General features: G+C 41.2%; 1 protein-coding gene across 1 annotated transcript in view; it reads left to right on the top strand.

Moving 5' to 3' along the window:
• The first annotated feature begins 14,733 nt into the window (after positions 1-14,733).
• Rb1cc1 (RB1 inducible coiled-coil 1) overlaps positions 14,734-19,261 on the top strand; it is a 60,291-nt gene continuing 55,763 nt past the window's right edge. Inside the window, exon 1 of the mRNA XM_021222022.1 lies at positions 14,734-15,024. The gene's annotated coding sequence lies outside the window, so the exon portion shown is untranslated. The remainder of the gene's footprint in view (positions 15,025-19,261) is intronic.

Raw genomic sequence — 19,261 nt, 5'->3', positions numbered from 1 at the left:
GCCACCATCAAACCATCTGGTTCACTACATAGCTCAGGCTGTCCTGGAACTTGAAATCCCAAATGCTGGATCATAGCCTTACCTTACCGTGCACACCTGAAGGATTTAAGTTTCTTAGTCATGCCTAGGAATAGAACTGACTTCTGTTTTAAAAACAGGGTCACAATATTCCAGGCTGCCTTCTAACTACTAAGTAGGCAAAGATGAACTTGAACTTCTGAACCTCCTGTATGCATCTCTTTTAAGTATTAGGATTATAGGTTGGCCTATGTCTGGGTTATATGGTGCTAGCCTCTGATTCCAGGGTTTTTGCATGCTAGGCAAGTACTTTGCCAATGGTCTTGTTTCTCTCCCTCCCTCTCCCTTTCCCCCCTCCCCCCTCTGTGTGTGTTGGGGGGTGGGGATGGTTCTTTGTGAAGACCTGTTTTTTCTGGAATTTGCTCTGTAGACCAGGCTGGCCTTGAGCTCACAGATATCCACCTGCCTCTGCCTCTGGAGTGCTGGTATTAAAGGCATGTGGCATTGCCTTGCTTTTTATATTCTTTAAAATACATAAACCTTACCAGCTAATATGATGCCCCCAACAGGACTTCTAGGTCTGTGTTCATTCAGAGATGTTACACCTAACCCTCAAGAGGTTGGAGGCTCCCGGGAGTTTAGAGGTCAGGTGAGGTGGGGGGTGGGGGCATCCACTTGGAGACAGGGGGTGGGGTGGAGGTGGGATCTGGAACCTTCAGAGAGTAGAGGAGGGTGTCAGGGAATGGAATATGGAGTGTACAAAATTAATTACAAATAAAATTAAATTTAAAAAACATAAACCTGCCGGGCGTGGTGGCACACACCTTTATTCCCAGCACTTGGGAGGCAGAAGCAGGCAGATTTTGAGTTTGAGGCCAGCCTGGTCTACAAAGTGAGTTCCAGGACAGCCAGGGCTATACAGAGAAACCCTGTCTCGAAAAACAAAACAAAACAAAAAAAAAAAACAAAACAAAACAAAAAAAAAAAGCCAAAACAAAATCATAAACCTTTAAAACTGTGGCATATACATATGATGGGTATTATGAACTTGATTACATCTGGAATAAAATCACAGTTGCTGTTTGCTGGGTACACCTGTGAGGGTTTTTATTTGTTTTTTGAACTGGATGATTTGAGGTAGCAAGACCCATCTTAAATCTGGACCACACTTTCTTTTTTGTTTTTGGATTTTTTTTGTTTATTTGGTTTTTGTTTTTTGTTTTTGTTTTTCGAGACAGGGTTTCTCTGTGTAGCCCTGGCTGTCATGGAACTCACTCTGTAGATCAGGCTGGCCTTGAACTCAGAAATCTGCCTGCCTCTGCCTCTCAAGTGCTGGGATTAAAGGCATGCACCACCACGCCCGGCCTAGACCACATTTTCTGATGGCAGTCTAAATAATAGGATGTGGAACAAGCTTCCTCTTTGCCTTCACTGGCATTAGAGCCTATTTCTTTGAGATTCTGGCGTATAATGGAGACAAGCTGACATGCACATGCACACACACATATTCTATTAATTCTGTTTCTCTAGGGAATCCTAAGTCTCTGTGTGAGTACATGTACAGAGGCACCCAAGGAGTTCAGAAGAGGGTGTCAGATCCCCTAGAACTGGAGTTACAGGTGATTGTGAGCAGCCTCGTATTGTAGGTTCTAGGAACAGAACTTGGAACCTCTGTTTGCAGCAGTATGTGTTCTTAGTCCACTGAGTCATCTCTGCAATCCCTTGCTTAAATTCTTCTATCACATATAGTCTGTTGTTTGAACATATAATTATATTTGGTCACCCATTCATTAGCTAGCCTACTTGGACCTTCCACATTTTAGCTGTTGTGAATTGTATTTTATAAGCACTTGTACACATTATTATTATCATCATCATTATTGGTGTTTTTGAGTCAGGGTCTCTCTACATAGTCCTGGCTGTCATAAACTCACCATGTATTCCAGGCTGGCCTGGAACTCACAGTGATCTGTCTACCCCTGCTTCCCAAATGCTGAGATTACAGGCATGTTCTACCATGCCCAGAATTTGTGCCATTTTGTTGGTGACACTTCTCTGGTGGTGGAACTACTCTTCCATGCACATGATCACAGGGGTGCAAAGTATCATAGGCATGGCATGCCTAGCAGACAGAATGCACAACATCATCTACCCCCTAATCTCTGGCTCTTTCCATTTTCTACAATGAAATATTCCTTAACCTTGGAGGGGGTGATACAGATGTCTCACTTATGGCTGAATATCCATCACTCATTTATGTTTAGTACTTTGGTCCTTTGTGAGTTCACATTCACCATTGGCCATTGCAAAAGGAAGCCTCTCTCTCTCTCTCTCTCTCTCTCTCTCTCTCTCTCTCTCTCTCTCTCTCTCTCTCTCTCTCTCTCTCTCTTTTTGGTTTTTCGAGACAGGGTTTCTCTGTATAGCCCTGGCTGTCCNNGAACTCACTTTGTAGACCAGTCTGGCCTCAAGCTCAGAAATCCGCCTGCCTCTGCCTCCCGAGTGCTGGGATTAAAGGTGTGCGCCACCACGCCCAGCAGGAAGCTTCTCTGATCAAAGCAGACAACCACATTATCTATGGGTAATAAACACAATTATTTAGAAGGGAATTTGTCAGGTGTTTCATGTTCATTTAGCAAAACAACTATAGTTTGCAAGCTAGGGTATATGAACTCCCACCCATGGGATTTAGCCAGGTTTGTAATACCAGCTGTAAATACCCTCCTGTGGAGCAGGCCTGAAAACTAATCAAAAAGTCATTGGTTATACTCACAAGAGATTTTCCAGTACTATAAAAGTGGGCACATGTTACCTGTCTGGTCGGTAATAAACCCTATAAGACCCACAGCTGAGTAAGACCTGGTGACTTCTCTCCTCAGTAGCCTGCATAGCACTTTCTGATACTATGAGGACTAACCAGCAACAGGGAAGCTCCCATGTCAGTTCCTGTGTGATCTCTCCATTCTCTACCATGACAGAATGTGATATACTGAAATTAAAACAAAACCCATGCAATTTAACAAAATCTGGCTAAGGTTATTTCTTGTTGATGCTCATTATTTTTAAAATGGTGATCTTAAAATGGGATGGCAAAATTATTATTGGGACATCATATATGCAAAGAAAAGAAGCAATTGCATAAAACCTGTCTTTGATCAACTTCCAGAAGTCTGGGATGGACATAAAGGAATCAAAGATGGGAGAAAACAAAGGCACCAACCCATGAATATAAATGGGTAAAAAAATTATTAAGATAAAATCAGAAATGAAAAGAGAGACATAACAACAGAATCTGAGGAAATCCAAAAAAAAAAAAAAAACCCATCAGATCCTCCTATAAACACCTATACTCAAAAAAACTGGAAAACCTGAATGAAATGGGCAATTTTTTGGACAGATACCAGGTACCAAAGTTAAATCAGGATCAGATTAATGATCTAAACAGTCCCATATCCCCTAAAGAAATAGAAACGGTCATTAATCTCCCAACCAAAAAAAAAAACAACCAGGACCAGATGGTTTTAGTGCAGAGTTTGGTAAGACCTTCAAAGAGGACATAATTCCAATACTCCTCAAACTAGTTCACAAAGTAGAAACAGAAGATACTCTACCCAATTCGTTCTATGAAGCCACAATTACTCTGGTACCTAAGCCACACACAGACCCAAAAAAGAGAACTTCAGAACAATTTCCCTTATGAATATCGATGCAAAAATACTCAATAAAATTCTTGCAAATCAAATCCAAAAACACATCCTAGGGATGCAAGGATGGTTCAATATAGAGAAACCCATCAACGTAATCCACTACATAAACAAACTCAAACACAAAAACCACATGATCAGCTGATTAGATGCTGAGAAATCATTTGACAAAATCCAACACCCATTCATGATAAAAGTCTTGGAAAGATCAGGAATTCAAAATCTATACCTACACATAATAAAAGCAATATACAGCAAACCAGTAGCCAACATCAAACTAAATGAAGAGAAACTTGAAGCAGTCCCACTAAAATCAGGGACTAGACAAGGCTGCCCACTTTCTCCCTACCTATTTATTCAATATAGTACTTGATGTTCTAGTCAGAGCAATTAGACAACAAAAGGAGATCAAATGGATACAAATTGGAAAGGAAGAATTCAAAATATCACTATTTGCAGATGATATGATGGTATATATAAGTGACCCCAAAAATTCCACCAGAGTACTCCTAAACCTGATAAACAACTTCAGTGAAGTAGCTGGATATAAAATTAACTCAAACAAATCAGTGGCCTTCCTCTACACGAAGGACAGACAGGATGAGAAAGAAATTAGGAAAACAACACCCTTCACAATAGTCACAAATAATATAAAATACTTTGGTGTGATTCTAACTAAGGAAGTGAAAGTTCTGTTTGATAAGAACTTCAAGTCTCTGAAGAAAGAAATCAAAGAAGATCTCAGAAGATGGAACGATCTCCCATGCTCAGTCACTGGCAGGATTAATATAGTAAAAATGGCTATCTTGCAGAAAGCAATCTACAGATTCAATGCAATCTCCATCAAAATTCCAACTCAATACTTCAACGAATTAGAAAGGGCAATGTGCAAATTCATCTGAAATAACAACAACAAAAAAACTAGGATAGCAAAAACTTGTCTCAACAATAAAGAACCTCTGGTAGAATCACCATGCCTGACCTCAAGCTGTACTACAGAGAAATTGTGATTAAAAACTGCATNGTATTGGTATAGTGACAGACAGGTAGATCAATGGAACAGAATTGAAGACTCAGAAGTGAACCCACACATGTATGGACATTTGGTCTTTGACAAAGGAGCTAAACCTTCCAGTGGAAAAAAGACAGATTGTTTTCAACAAATGGTGCTGCCTTAACTGGCGGTTATCATGTAAAAGAATGTGAATTGATCCATTCTCATCTCCTTGTACAAAGCTCAAGTCTAAGTGGATCCACATAAAACCAGAGACACTGAAACTTATAGAGGAGAAAGTGGGGAAGAGCCTCAAATATATGGGCTCAGAGGAAAAAAATTCCTTAACAGAACAGCAATGGCTTGTGCTGTAAGAGCAAGAATCAACAGCTGGGCATGGTGGCACACACCTTTAATCCCAGAACTCGGGAGGCAGAGGCAGGCGGATTTCTGAGTTCCAGCCGGGTCTACAGAGTGAGTTCCAGGACAGCCAGGGCTACATAGAGAAACCCTGTCTCGAAAAACAAAACAAAAAGAAATATCATCTAAGACCACATGACTAGTTGCAAAAAAATGAGGATTATAATTGACACGAGTGCTTCTCTTGTATTTTATTTAAAATGGATTTGTACAGATGTTTTTCTTTAGATTTTCTTTTTTTTTTTTTTAAAGGTTTATTTATATGAGTACACTGTTGCTGCCTTCAGACACACCAGAAGAGGGTGTCAGATCCCATTACAGATGGTTGTGAGCCACCATGTGGTTGCCGGGAATTGAACCTCTGGAAGAGCAGTCAGTGTTCTTAACTGCTGAGCCATCTCTCCAGCCCTTTTTTTAGATTTCCTTATCATACACTGTAGCATGAATTAAGAGAATACTAATAGGTTGTTCCTCAAGGGACAATGCCACCTATTCTAAATTTATATTGCCTTTGTGGTTGTATGAGGGAAGTTACATTATTTTAGTGGTAATTATGACCTGGTTAAATATATAATGTATTTGCAATTGTACATTAGGCAGTTATATTATGTTTAGGTATTATTATGACCTGGCTATTGTTTTTATTTGGATATTATCCATGACATAAGGAGATATGATTGTGTGTCAAATTGACAAGGGGTAGATTTGATCACTACTGTTGCTTGTCAACTTGACTGTATCTGGGATGAACTAAGGTCCAAAAGTGGAGGGCACTCTTGTGTTCCAGATTTTGAGACAGGAAGATAACACACCTTTGATCCAGATCTTGAGGCCAGAAAACAGGCTTATGATCTGGATCTTGAATTGGGAAGACTCAGGCCTTTAATCCAGACAATAGGTGGGAAGACACACCTTTAATCCGGGTCACACCTTCTGCTGGAAGCCTATATAAAAACAATGAAAGAAGAAAGGTTTGTTTTTTCAGTTTGCCCTTGTCTTGATAGGACATCCACATCCATTGGATCCTGCTTTTTCAGAATTCCTGCATATAACGAAGACCAGTTGAGAGGACTTTCCATTCAAGCTCACCATTGTTGGTTTTGTTAGCCTGCATCCTGTCAGCCATTCGAATAATTATATTCTGTGTCTGAAGAACCCGACTAATACTACTGGCCTAGAGCCTCTATGTAGACTAGATTGGCCTCTAACCCAGAGATTCACCAGCCTCTTCTGCCTCCCAAATTCTGAGATTAGGTGTATTTACCACCACCCCTGGCACTAAAAATGTGTCTTAATACAAGAAAACAACCAAACAACAAAGAGACTTTGATATAGTCCAATGTATATGGACCCCATCTTTCCCAGCTCCTATAAGTCACCTAACTTATCAGCTATGTATGTGTAAGCTACGTACATAATTTTAAAATAAGTTTAAGGCAGACTGGAGAATGATAAATTCAAATTCTCAGACAAAATCTATAAAAATTCAGAAGGCTTTGGGAGTAGGTCTGAATTTACTTGAGGTATGTAGTTTTGTGTGATCCATCCATGGCTAGAGGTTGGGAGGTTCCCAGAACTACTTGCATTAACACTTTCCCTGAGAGGGAGCTGAGAGTGAAACTCAGTAGGAAGATGCTTTAAGCAGAGACTAAAGGCCCTGGGTTTCATTCCTAGTGTTATGCAAAACACGTGTATACAGGTCCCCCTAGAATTCCTTCCTGTCTTGTTAGTGGTGTAATTAGTGTGTAACATTCAGAACGGATGCATTTTAAACAATTTGTTCTAGTAACAACCATAAAATAAAAGCCATAGAATTGAAAATCAAGCCGGGCGTGGTGGCACACGCCTTTAATCCCAGCACTCGGGAGGCAGAGGCAGGTGGATTTCTGAGTTCGAGGCCAGCCTGGTCTACAAAGTGAGTTCCAGGACAGCAAGGGCTATACAGAGAAACCCTGTCTCGAAAAACCAAAAGAAAAAAAAAAAGAATTGAAAATCAAAATTTAAAGAAAATCTATAAAACCAAATCTATAAAACCAAGAACATTAAACTATTCAATACTTTTTGTTGAGAGTTACTATGTAGCTCTATAGACTAAGGTGGCCTCAAATTCAAGAGTGTTAGGATTAAAAGCAAGTGCTATTATTTTTTGTTTGTTTGTTTTTAAAGATTTATTTTATGTATATGAGTACACTGCAGTTGTACAGATGGTTGTGAGCCTTCATTTGGTTGTTGGGATTTGAATTTAGGACCTCTGCTCACTCCGGTCAATCATGCTCACTCCTGTTGGCCCTGCTTTCTTTGCCCCAAAGATTTATTTATTATTATTATAAATGAGTACGCTTGCTGTCTTCAGACACACCAGAAGAGGGTGTCAGATTTCATTATGGGACGGGAGGTTGTGAGCCACCATGTGGTTGCTGAGATTTTAACTCAGGATTCAGAAGAGCAGTCAGTGCTCTTACCCACTGAGCCATCTCGCCAGCTGGCTATTATGACACTTTTAATATTTATTTAGGATGTTAGAGACAGAGTCTAAGAAACCCTGGTTGTTCTAGAATTCCCTGTGTAGACCAGAACAGACTTGAATTCAGATTCACCTGCTCTGCCTCCTGAGTGCAGGATTAAAGTTGTATACCACCATAGCTGGCAATATTTTTTTTCTTTTAGATTTTGTTTTTGTTTTTGTTTGTTTTTTCGAGACAGGGTTTCTCTGTGTAGTCCTGGCTGTCCTGAAACTCAGAAATCTGCCTGCCTCTGCCTCCCAAGTGCTGGGATAAAAGTTGTGCCCCATTCTTTTAGATTATTTTAAGATCTGTTTTTATTTTACACTTTTACCATGAATGTGACTCGTGCTTGCAGAAGCTATAAGAAGGCACTAAATCCCCCAAAACTCAAGTTACAGATGGTTATAAGCATCTGTATGGGTCCTCTGCCAAAGCCGCAAGCCCCTTTAATTGCTAAGTCTTCTCTCCAGCCCCTATTTAAGTTTTTATATCTTCCTAAAATTTATAGCTAACCATATCACGTATTAATTTTGGCATCTACTAATATTTTATAAAATTAGGGATCAAATCCAGTGCCTTACACACTACCACTAAGCTATATCTTAGCAGCAACTACTAATTATAAGAAAACATCTGCAAAGAATACAATCATGTACTATATCATACCTTTAAAAAACAATTGTACATAGCAAAATATGAATGATCATACCACTGGGCAGTTTACATGTAATAACATGTTCTAACATAGTAATAGTTTCGTGAGGTTTTTGTGGTTTAAGAAAATCAAGCCAGATGTGGTAGCAAATGCCTTTAATCCCAACACTCTTTTTTTTTTTTTTTNTTTTTTTTCCTTTTTTTGGTTTTATGAGACAGGGTTTCTCTGTGTAGCCCTGGCTGTCCTGGAACTCACTCTGTAGACCAGGCTGGCCTNGAACTCAGAAATCCGCCTGCCTTTGCCTGAATGCTGGGATTAAAGGCGCGCGCCACCACGCCCAGCTTAATCCCAACACTCTTAAGGGAGAAGCAGGATCTCTGACCTTGAAGCTCTTCTGTCTGGCCTACATATAGAGTTCCAGGACAGCTGGGAAAGCCACAAATCAAGGTACTTTTCAAATAGATGAAAACATTGGTATTATAGTACAGTAGGAGCAGCCTTCACTATAGGTCTGAGATGTTTGTTATCTGATGTCATTCTTTGATTTTTAGGTTAAAGGAAGTGAGCCATCTGTTGGGATAATACATTAAAAAATGTGTCACATAAGTCATAAGACTGTTAAGTCATACTGAGGTAGGGAGTGAATAGCTACTAAGATTGTCAGCCCAAGATAATTTAGCTCTGAACTTGCACTATCCCAGCTCTCCACAATTAGCAAGTCTCTAATCAATCACTTAAACCTTTAAAAAAAGAGATTTATTATATGTAAGTACATTGTAGCTGTCTTTAGATGTACCAGAAGAGGGTGTCAGATCTCATTTCAGATGGTTGTGAGCCAACATGTGGTTTGCTGGAATTTGAACTCAGGACTTAAAAGAGCAGTCAATGCTCTTTTTTGTTTTGTTTTGTTTTGTAGACAGGGTTTCTCTGTGTAGCCCTGGCTGTCCTGGAACTTACTCTGTAGACCAGGCTGGCCTCAAACTCAGAAATCCACCTGCCTCTGCCTCCCGAGTGCTGGGATTAAAGGTATGAGCCACCACGCCCGGCCAGTCAATGCTCTTAACCACTGAGTCATCTCTCCAGCCCAATCCCCTACACCTTTACAAAGCTCTGGGTTTTCTCTGGCAAACTGAGTTCACAGCACTTACCAAGTGGTTTTACAGAATTTACAGAATGGGATGTAAAATGGGCTTTTAAAGCCTGAGTTCCAGAAACCCAAAGTACAAAATGAGGATTGGCATGACAATAGATTTAACTTGCATTGAAGACTTCATGGCAGAAATGTGAGGAAGTTCTCTCATGAATTAAATTTTGGGAAGGGATGGCTAGGGATTTGAAGATACTAAAGTTTGGAGAGTAGGGAGAAAGGTAAAACTGAGAACCCAGGTTTGTAGCTAATCAGTTCAACATTTCTTTTATAATAAGTCACCTTAAAAATATATGGGAGGTTTGTCAAGTAAGATGGTTCAGAGAGTAAACATGCTTGCTGCTGAGCCTGATGATCTGAGCTCAGTCTCTAGAACTGACTCCTACAAGGTGTCTTCTCATAAACAAATGTACAGGTACAACTTCACCATCTGAGGATATAAGATTGAAAACAAATGCTACTAAAATAAAATGATTTTAGGAAACTAGAAAGAAACCTTAATTTTATTATGGGTTACAAAAGACACATAGTTTAAAAGATATAGAACAGTTATAGTTTAAAAGATATAGAATAGGTACAAATAAGAAAAAATATCCCTTTGTATTTTAAAAGAGTTTTGATTGTTGGAGGTAGTGGCATAAGCCTTTAATCCCAGTGCTCAGAAGGCAGAGGCAGGCAGATCTCTGAGTTCAAGGCCAGCCAGTCCACAGAGTTGAGTTCTACATCCTGGGCTACACAGGGAAACCCTGTCTTGAAAACCCAAAGTGGGGCAAAGAAGTTTTGATAAATTCTGTTACTTATTTTTTTAATCATACTACTACCTCATGTTTATATCATCATTTTAGATTGTTTTACAAATAAAATCCTTTATATTCTAAGCTACCATGATTGAAGTTTAATATGCATAGGGAATGAATGGCAAGATTTTAGGATCCTCAGGCACAGATTTCCAGAGATTACCATAAATATGGGAATTACAGTAGTCTGATTCCATGTCTTCTATTTTTTCTCTGAAATACAATTTCAGTAGGTGTATGGTATAGCATGATACATATTGTTAATCAGGAAAGAAGTTGATTTTTCTGTCCTGGGAGTACTAGAGTGTCCCCAGAGGCATTATCAATACTAAGATATTTCTCCACCAGTGAATGAGCCTATTCCAGCCAAAGTATACATAGGCAGATTTACAGCCCTGAGGGAGAAAGAGGGGAGGGGGAAGATAAAGAGCAAATCCAGCGAGGGTGGTGCAAAATGTCTGGATTATGTAGGAAGAGTCTCTGGGGGAAGAACAGCCTAAGCTCCTAGGCTGGGAAGTTCAAGGTTGGGACAGGGTATGTCAGGTAGGGACTGAGGGATGCTGGGAGAACCTGGAGGCCAGGTCTGCTTTGATATGTAAAATGCACTTTAGCCCCTTGTCCTGGGTTCTGAAGACAAACAGTTATGGCTAGGAGTATCACTGGTATCAGGTGATGGAAGCCAGAGATGTCAAAAATCCTAAAATGTGAGACTAGAGTGGGCTCTAGACTCTGCACTGGCTGCTCTTCCAAAGAGCATGTTCAGGTCCCAGCACCCACAGGTTTCTGTAATTTCAATGCCAGAGGATCCAGTGCCCTCTTTTGGTCTCTAAGCATGAGTCATGCACCTGGTGCATGGTCATACACGCAGAGAGAATAGAATAATAAAATACATTTTAAAAAATCGTAACATCCACAGAATGACCTGTGAATTATTTGAGCTATTCCCTGCCCTATGGCCACAAAATAGTTCTATCACTGAGAAACTTAGTTTACTGCTAAAGTTTCAAGTTCATACCCTTTTAAAACCTTAATTTGAATTGATACCAGAGTAAGGGGCAGGATTGTGTAGTATGGTTATGGCCTTAGAACTCACCGCCTGGTTTTACTTTTACACTCTGCTAAGGAACACTAGAAGTGAACTGATTCAGTAGCCCAGTCTTCCTGAATCAATCCCTCATCTGTAAAACTGAGGGTAAGTGATATAATCTAGATTAGTTAAGGCAGCTAAGTAGAACTGTAATGTACAATCCAAGAGACACAAATCTAAGAACACTTTAGTATTTTCAATAAAAAAGTACATTTTAAAAATAAACAATAACAAGCACTGCCAGAAGCATGAAATCAAAATATAGTATGGGTCTCAAGATCTGACTCCTGTCATGAAATCAAATGGTCTTTCAAGCTATTAGATAATGATAAAAATCAATGGTGAGTCAATACTAGGGTTGGGAGAATAAATAGAAAGTATTACTGCCTCAGAAGCAACTATCCTTGCAGTTTTGTTTGAGTGGCCTTTGAGACATATGAGGGCAAGATTTTTTCATAGAAACTTACTTGGCCTTAAATATTAAAATTAAGTGATTAATGATATTAAATATTAACATTTAATATTTACAGAATTTATGGTATTCTATAAATGCCTCATAATTTGTGTCATCTCTCCAGAATCCTATGAATTTAAAAAAATCCATCCAATTTAAAGATTCATAGGAAGAGGAGAATTTAATCAAGTATAGTGTGAGATGAGTTGGAACCTAATCCCAATCCAGACAAGATATGTTGTGCTATGTTTAAGTTTTATCCATCTACAAAACAAAACCACTGACAATCCTGAGGAAGGGAAGAGATGTAATTGGGTGGTTCTTGATAGAAAAGTAATGAGTGCTAATACAAGGCCAGACAGAAGTAGGGGGCTTGAGCAAGTTATAAGGAGCTGCTAACAAATGTTAGTACTGAATGAATATCATTATTCAGGGGTGGGGTTAATACTTAAAAAAGAACTTACAATCAGCATGTTAAACACTTAAAAGATCCAGAGTTACAGACATGTCTGGTAAAGACTAGGAGAAGCTGAAGTTTAAGCTGAGAAAAACAGACTTAAAAATTCAAATGATTTGTAGTATTCAGAATGCATAATCCCTCCACAGTTCTAAAATAATAAAAAAAAATCACGGGCTGGTGAGATGGCTCAGTGGGTAAGAGCACCCGACTGCTCTTCTGAAGGTCCGGAGTTCAAATTCCAGCAACCACATGGTGGCTCATAACCATCCCTAACAAGATCTGACTCCCTCTTCTGGAGTGTCTGAAGACAACTACAGTGTACTTACATATGATAAAGAAAAAAATCACAGAAAGAAAAAAAAATTTAAAAAAAGGAAAAAAATCACTTTACTGATTGCACACACATACATGTGGAGGAATGGAGTCAGTTCTGTTCTTGGTAAAAAGCACTTTTAGTTATTTCTTGAAAATTCGCTGAAACATTGACAGATATTAAATTAAAAATTTAGTGGAAGCCAAGAATAAGTAGTCATATCTTATACAGAAACCAATCTTTGCATCACCCATAGTATATTCTAATTGAGAACTGGGAAAAAGAATACAGTAAATGGATAGGCATTTACGAGCCACAGGAAAGAGATAACACAAGAAGGGGGAAGGCAGAATGGCCTATGCATTAGTTAAGTTGAAATGATGTTTCAGCACTCCCCATGAAAGATCATTCTATGGGCCTTGTAAATCTGTTTGCAGTTTCATTGAGAAAAGCCCAGAAGCTTCACATGGTGTTGCAGGAGTTTGTTCTTGTTTATCATGGAGAAGAGAATGCTCAAGAGAATGAGGGAAAAATAGCTTGTGACAGAAAACTTATGGATATGCATGATTATTAACATTTATCTATGTTGTTTAGCAGAATTCATATAACATATTTTCACTTTAGTCTTACTAAATAATTTGACTCTAAACATTCACTTTGGAGTATAAAGTAACAGACATTTGTATTAACAGTTTCCCAGAGAAGTTAGGGACACGTACTTCATGACATGTGGTACTTTAACACTTGAAAGTGAAGTACATCTCTGCTATTCAATGGCACTTATTAACTGTGAGGAAACACAGCTCTTTAGTGTTCTTTCAGTGTGTGTGAACTTCAAGGAGTGGTTCTCTCCTCGAAGGATGTAAGTCCTAGGATGAAACTCAGGTCGTCAATTTTGGTAGTCAGTAGATGACCTTACCCTCTGGGCCATCTCACTGGCCTTGATTTTCCTTTTTCTGTGTAGCCTTGGCTTTCCTGGAGCTCACTCTGTAGAGCAGGCCTCAGCCTCTGAGAGAAGGGATTAAAGGTATGTGCTGCCACCACCACCACCCAGCCAGCTTTGTTCTTCATAGTTCTAGCTAGACTGTAATATAGCTTACATTTACTACACTAACAAATATTTTCCTTCTCTTTAGACTTGCCAATTCACTACTTCCCCTGGTGTAAAATAACTGAGTGCTTTTTCTTTTTCCATTTTTGCTTAAAAAATACTCAATATGTGTACATTCCAGTTAAAAAAAATACTCAATATGTGTAACAGTGTGTAGACAAGATTTTTCTGGGATATGGCAGAAGTGCAAAGTTAAAAACAAAGTAAGATAAACAACAAGCTCCTTTCTAAACAACTCTTAAAACGCAGCTACTGTTTTTCCAGTGTATATCACAATCAAGAACTGCAGATATCAGTTTAATACCCCTTATGTCTCATCTTGTCGGGAACCACTGTCGGCTTAGAGAGGCTATTCCTAAACTTTTACCTCTATCAGATATTCCTGGGAATTGTAATTTAATACGTGTTCACGTCACATAATTGATGAGTCTGCATGAAACAGCTGCTCATCAAACTCAAGTTTTGTAGCTTCAAGTCCATGCCTACGCCCGAATACAATGTTCTCCCAAGCTGACATTCTCTTCTCTAATCTTGATGCTGTCGACCTATTATTGACCTCAGTATTGTTCGGTCGTGCCGCCTTCAGTCCAGTCCACTTTGCTTTCGGTTCCTCTTCTGGACGTGCTCTTTACTTACCTGGTCTGTCTTTGTGCCGCCCCACCCTTGCAAAGATGCCAGGCATACTTTCCGAATAGCCTGCCATTCTGGCAGTCGCGGTACGAGTGGCCCAGGTGACAGTCGGCTGATTTCGGGACAGCAGACGAGGGCCCCAGATCTGTGCCGGTGCTCACTCTTCAAAGTCTCCGGTTCCCCTGTTGGGGCTGCCCCAGGTTTGGCGAGGTCGGTCTGCCGCGGCCAGAAGGTCACGCTCACCTCGGGGCCGTCCAAGGCAAGCACCGAAATACCTTCCAGGGTCAGGGAAGGACAGACGAGTTGCCAGTCAGGGACGCCGCTCGCTGACCGAGCCGCGCCCGTCCGGGCTGCCCAGCGACTTCCGGAGCTGCGCAGACGCCTGAGTCGCCCCTCCCCCGGCTGGCTGTTTCCCGGCGTGCTCCGCGGCGCAAAGGCCGAGTCGACAATAACAAACCCCACGGCGGCCGCGACCCAGCCCCGCCAAGCTCCCAGTGCCTCGGCCGGCGGACTCGGGTCCCCGCGCGGAGCCGAGGGGCCGGAGCAGCGGCTGCGCCCGACGCCCATCCCTCCGGGACTCGCCGGGTACTCGGCGGCCCGGCGCCGACGGTTGTGTCGGTCGGCGGCGCCGCAGGGGCGGTTGATAGCCGCCGCCGAGGCCAGGGCGGCGGCAGAAGATGGTGCGGGGGACCGCCGGCTGTGTTGCTGCCGCGGGCGGAGGAGGCGCTGCCGGGTAAGTGCCGCCCCTGCTCCCCTCTGGCGGCGGGCTCGGCCCGGCCGGTCAGCACCTGACGGGTTCGCCCGAGCGTCTGGCGGCGCCGGCTCGGAGGGTCGCCGCGCCAGTCCTACGGGGACCGTGAGGCCCGCTGGCCGCTGACAGGATCGCGGGAGCGGCAGGGCGCCGGTTGCTCACCGGAGGCCTGAATCGCGGCCTCCGTCTCCGGGGCTGGGAGCACTGGAGTGTCGGGCTCGGGAAACCGGAGAGGGTTTGGGCCAGGGCCGGAGTGCCCAGACGGGAGGAACCTAGAGGTGATGCCTTTGTCCCGACCCCGGAGTGCAAGCATCGGTGTAAAGTTACTCCTTGGAATGACTCAGCCTCGCTCGCCCCACAGATGGATTTGGGGCGGGGGCTTATGGGGGTAACCAGAACTTGATACAAATGACAGCTTTCGAACGTGCTGGCTATACTTTCCCTACAGAGTGGTGGATGTGCTATGGTGACTGTTGATGGTTTCGTAATCCTGTCCTTTCCGTCATGAGTCTTTAAAATGTGATCATTCCATGAACTGGTACATAGGCCTGATGCCACGGAACATTCGTGGACTCACTTACTGATAAAGTCCCTGCAAGATATTCAGTTAACAAGTCTATTTTGAGCGTTAAAATTTATCCATTTTGCTAACCATTTTCTATAAAGAACCGATGAGACTTACTTATCTGAAGGTTTGCAAAGCTAGCAGGCAGTTTAGAAGCGGCCTAAAAATGAACCAACCTGTGTGCTTAATCAAATGATCAAATGTTGTTACTGTATTTCAGTAGGTGATTTTTTTTTTTTTTGATTACTGGATCTATAAATAGACTGCTGTTATGTGTGAAATATTTTATTTAGTCTTATTACCAAGTATGGCGCAAATCATCGCTTTCCAATTCAGTTGTTGTCATGTTTTTTAGCGTTTATATCTGTTTTAAACGTTAGCCAAGGCTTAGAGCATAGCTGCTATATTCATCTCAACATTCCAGGAGGCTGAGACAGAAAGATGGCTTTAAGTAAGTTAAGGTGGTCTTGGGAAACATAGTGAAAACGTGTCTTGAAAAAATAAAAACAAAATAAGTGGTATTTACACAGTTATGCCATGTGTGTGTCAGGCCCATAATGTAGCATTTGCATTGATAAATCTGTTAATGTAATTGGTTAGTGGACTTAGGCAAAATGTATAAATTTTGTTTTATTTTGAGTTAGGGAAGACAATGAAGCAGTCCTCTTCCTGGAGAGAAGAGGGTTTTTTTTGGGGGGGGGCGGATGGGGGGGCCAAGGGGCACTCTTATGGCAAACATCAGGGTTTGAATGCACAGCAGATTGAGTTTACACATAAATCCATAAAAGCCAAAGGACAAAAGATAAAAGAAAGGATGTCTCCCCCAATTGTATTTGTTTGTTTGTTTGTTTTGTTTCTTGCCTTGTTAGTGTGTACTGCTAGGAATAAGACTCAAGACTTTCCAGCATGCTTTGTAAAGTGTAACATCCCTGAGCCACTGTTAGACCTGAGGGGGGAAAAATGTTTCAACAACTATCTGATTAAGAGAGCTTTGTTTAGAGGTGCAACTGTCTGATTAAGAGAGCTTTATTTAGAGGTGCACATTGTAGTTGAGGTTGGCCTTCAGCTCTTGGCCCTCTTTTGCTAAGACCTGACACATCTCAGAGTAAGCTTTGGTAAGTATTCATTAGTGATGCTTTGGTAATTATTCAGCAGCAGACAAACTCAAGTCTCTATCATTCAGAAGAAAAGTGAGAACATAAGTGAGTATATAAGCAAGCCAAGGTTAAGAAGTGTGTGTGATGCTGGGCGTGGTGGAGCACACCTTTATTCCCAGGAGGTAGAGGCAGGCGGATTTCTGAGTTCAAGGCCAGCCTGGTCTGCAGAGTGAGTTCCAGGACAGCCAGGGCTATGCAGAGAAACCCTGTCAAAAAAGAAGTGTGTGTCTGTGTCTGTATTGGAGGGTGGGTTTGAAATTTTGGATAAGGTGTCTTTGAGAATTTAAGAAGCTATGTCTACTAGACAAAAGGACCCTTTTGGAGGGATGAGAGGGAGAAGAAATAAAAAACATGGAAGGCTCTGATTAAAGGCATATTAAATGAAAAAGGTTACTGAAGATAGAATGCCAGGACTGAGGGGTAGTATAGTAGTAGTCGGAAGAGGCATTCCGTAGACATTTGAGTTTTATACATAGTAGTTTCTTTTAATGTGGCTCATGTACCCTGCATGTGTAAAGGCACAGAGTTGAGTGTCAGTAGATCCAGCAAGTCTGGGAGACAGTTGAACTCTGAATCTCTTCCTCACATGTTGATTGATTGATCCTATGAAGTACACCTATATATAACAGTGAACTAGAGTAACATGTATCTCATATGTGTGTGTTTAGACAAACCCTTGGGCATTTTAAAGAAGGAAAAATGACAAATATCAATTGCTGGTTTAGAAAAGAGGTTAGAGAAACAGATTGTGGCATGTTAGGTTATACAATGTACTTTTTAGATAAAATCATTACTTAGCACATTTCTCTAGTATTCTTTTTGCATTATGGACCTAGGATACGTAATTTGCTTGTCATAACTGATCATTGTCTAAGGTCCTAAAAGAATTACTTTTCCTTTAACCCTTCTGTTAAGTCTAGTGAGTCTGCAAGTGTGTGCAGAACTTGAGTGCGCATAAGCAGACTTTTATTAGTAGTTTCAGCTTTCTCAGGTGTTTAATGAGTGCTCTCAAGATTACAGATTTTGCTGGATTGAATTCTAATATTATGGACTTGTAATTATGAAAACAAAAATGTAGTAGTGATCTGTTTTCATTGTTTGAGACATCAGTTTTTCCTTCACTATCCATATAAAAATTGGTCAGTAGCTGCCCAAAGAATATGGATCCAGATTATAATTCACTACTATTCTGTTCTTCCCATGGCCTTTGGTGACAACAAATGACATTTGAGAATGTTTTTTTGATACTGCCCTATGTTTATAGTCTTGGTCTGATAGAGTAAAAGCTAATTCAGTGTTATAGGTAATTTGGGTTTTGTTTCATAGTTAATATACACTGTAAAGTAAAATATACAACTAGAAAATGTTCTCTAAAGTCATGGATTCTATATAGTTTTGATGAATTAAATATGATGCCAGAATGACTAATATGTTAATGCCCTAGTGTTGAATTATTTCCATATTATGTAGTTCAAGTAAGATACATGATAGTATGTATGGCATCATGGTGGAAACAAAACTGGATATTTCTTTAATCTTCACATGTACTGTGGCAAATGGACTCATAAAATAAATGTAATCTTTAAAAATTTGGGGGCTGGAAATGTATCAACAGTTAAGAGTACTCACTCCTCCAGAGGACCCCAGTTCTGTTCCAGCACCCACCTGTTCACCACCTGCTATAACCCCAGCTCTAGAGATCCAACACCTTCTGTAGAAGGAAGGAGATACAGTCACAGACCAGCACTTTTTTTCGAGACAAGGTTTCTCTGTGTAGCCCTGGCTGTCCTGAAATTCACTCTGCAGAACAGGCTGGCCTGGAACTCAGAAATCGCCTGCCTCTGCCTCCCAAGTGCTAGGATAAAAGGCGTGCACCACCACGCCTGGCAACACTTTTTTTTTTTTTTTTTTTTTTTGGATATTTTCCTTATTTACATTTCAGGTGTTATCACCTCCCCCTCCCCCCCTTCCCAGAAACGCCCTATCCTATCCATCCTCCCTGCCCCTCCCTCTATGAGGGTGTTCCTCCACCCATCCACCCACTCCCACTTCCCTGCCTTCTGGGGCATCTATCAAGCCTTCATAGGACCAAGGACTTCTCCTCCTCCCATTGATGCATGACAAGGCCACCCTCTGCTACTTATGCAGCTGGAGCCATGTTTACTCCTTGTTGATTGATGGCTTATTCCCTGGGAGCTCTGGGGGGTTTGGCTGGTTGATTTTGTTGTTCTTCCTGTAGGGTTGCAAACCCTTTCAACTCCTTCAGGCCTTTCTCTGACTCCTCTATTAGGGCCCAGTCCAATGGTTGGCTGTGAGCATCTGCCTCTGTATTTGTAAGGAGGCTCTGGCAGGGCCTCTCAGGTGACAGCCATCAGACACTGTTAACTATGTAGCCCTGGCTGACCTCAATATTATAAAACCAGATTATTGTGTATATGTATGTGCCTACTCCACTACTGAATTCCATTTCTTTCTTTCTTTCTTTTTTTTTTTTTTT

This window comes from Mus pahari, chromosome 22 (genome assembly GCF_900095145.1).
Source record: "Mus pahari chromosome 22, PAHARI_EIJ_v1.1, whole genome shotgun sequence".
Lineage (NCBI taxonomy): Eukaryota > Metazoa > Chordata > Mammalia > Rodentia > Muridae > Mus > Mus pahari.
This window is presented reverse-complemented; position numbering and strand designations above follow the sequence as displayed.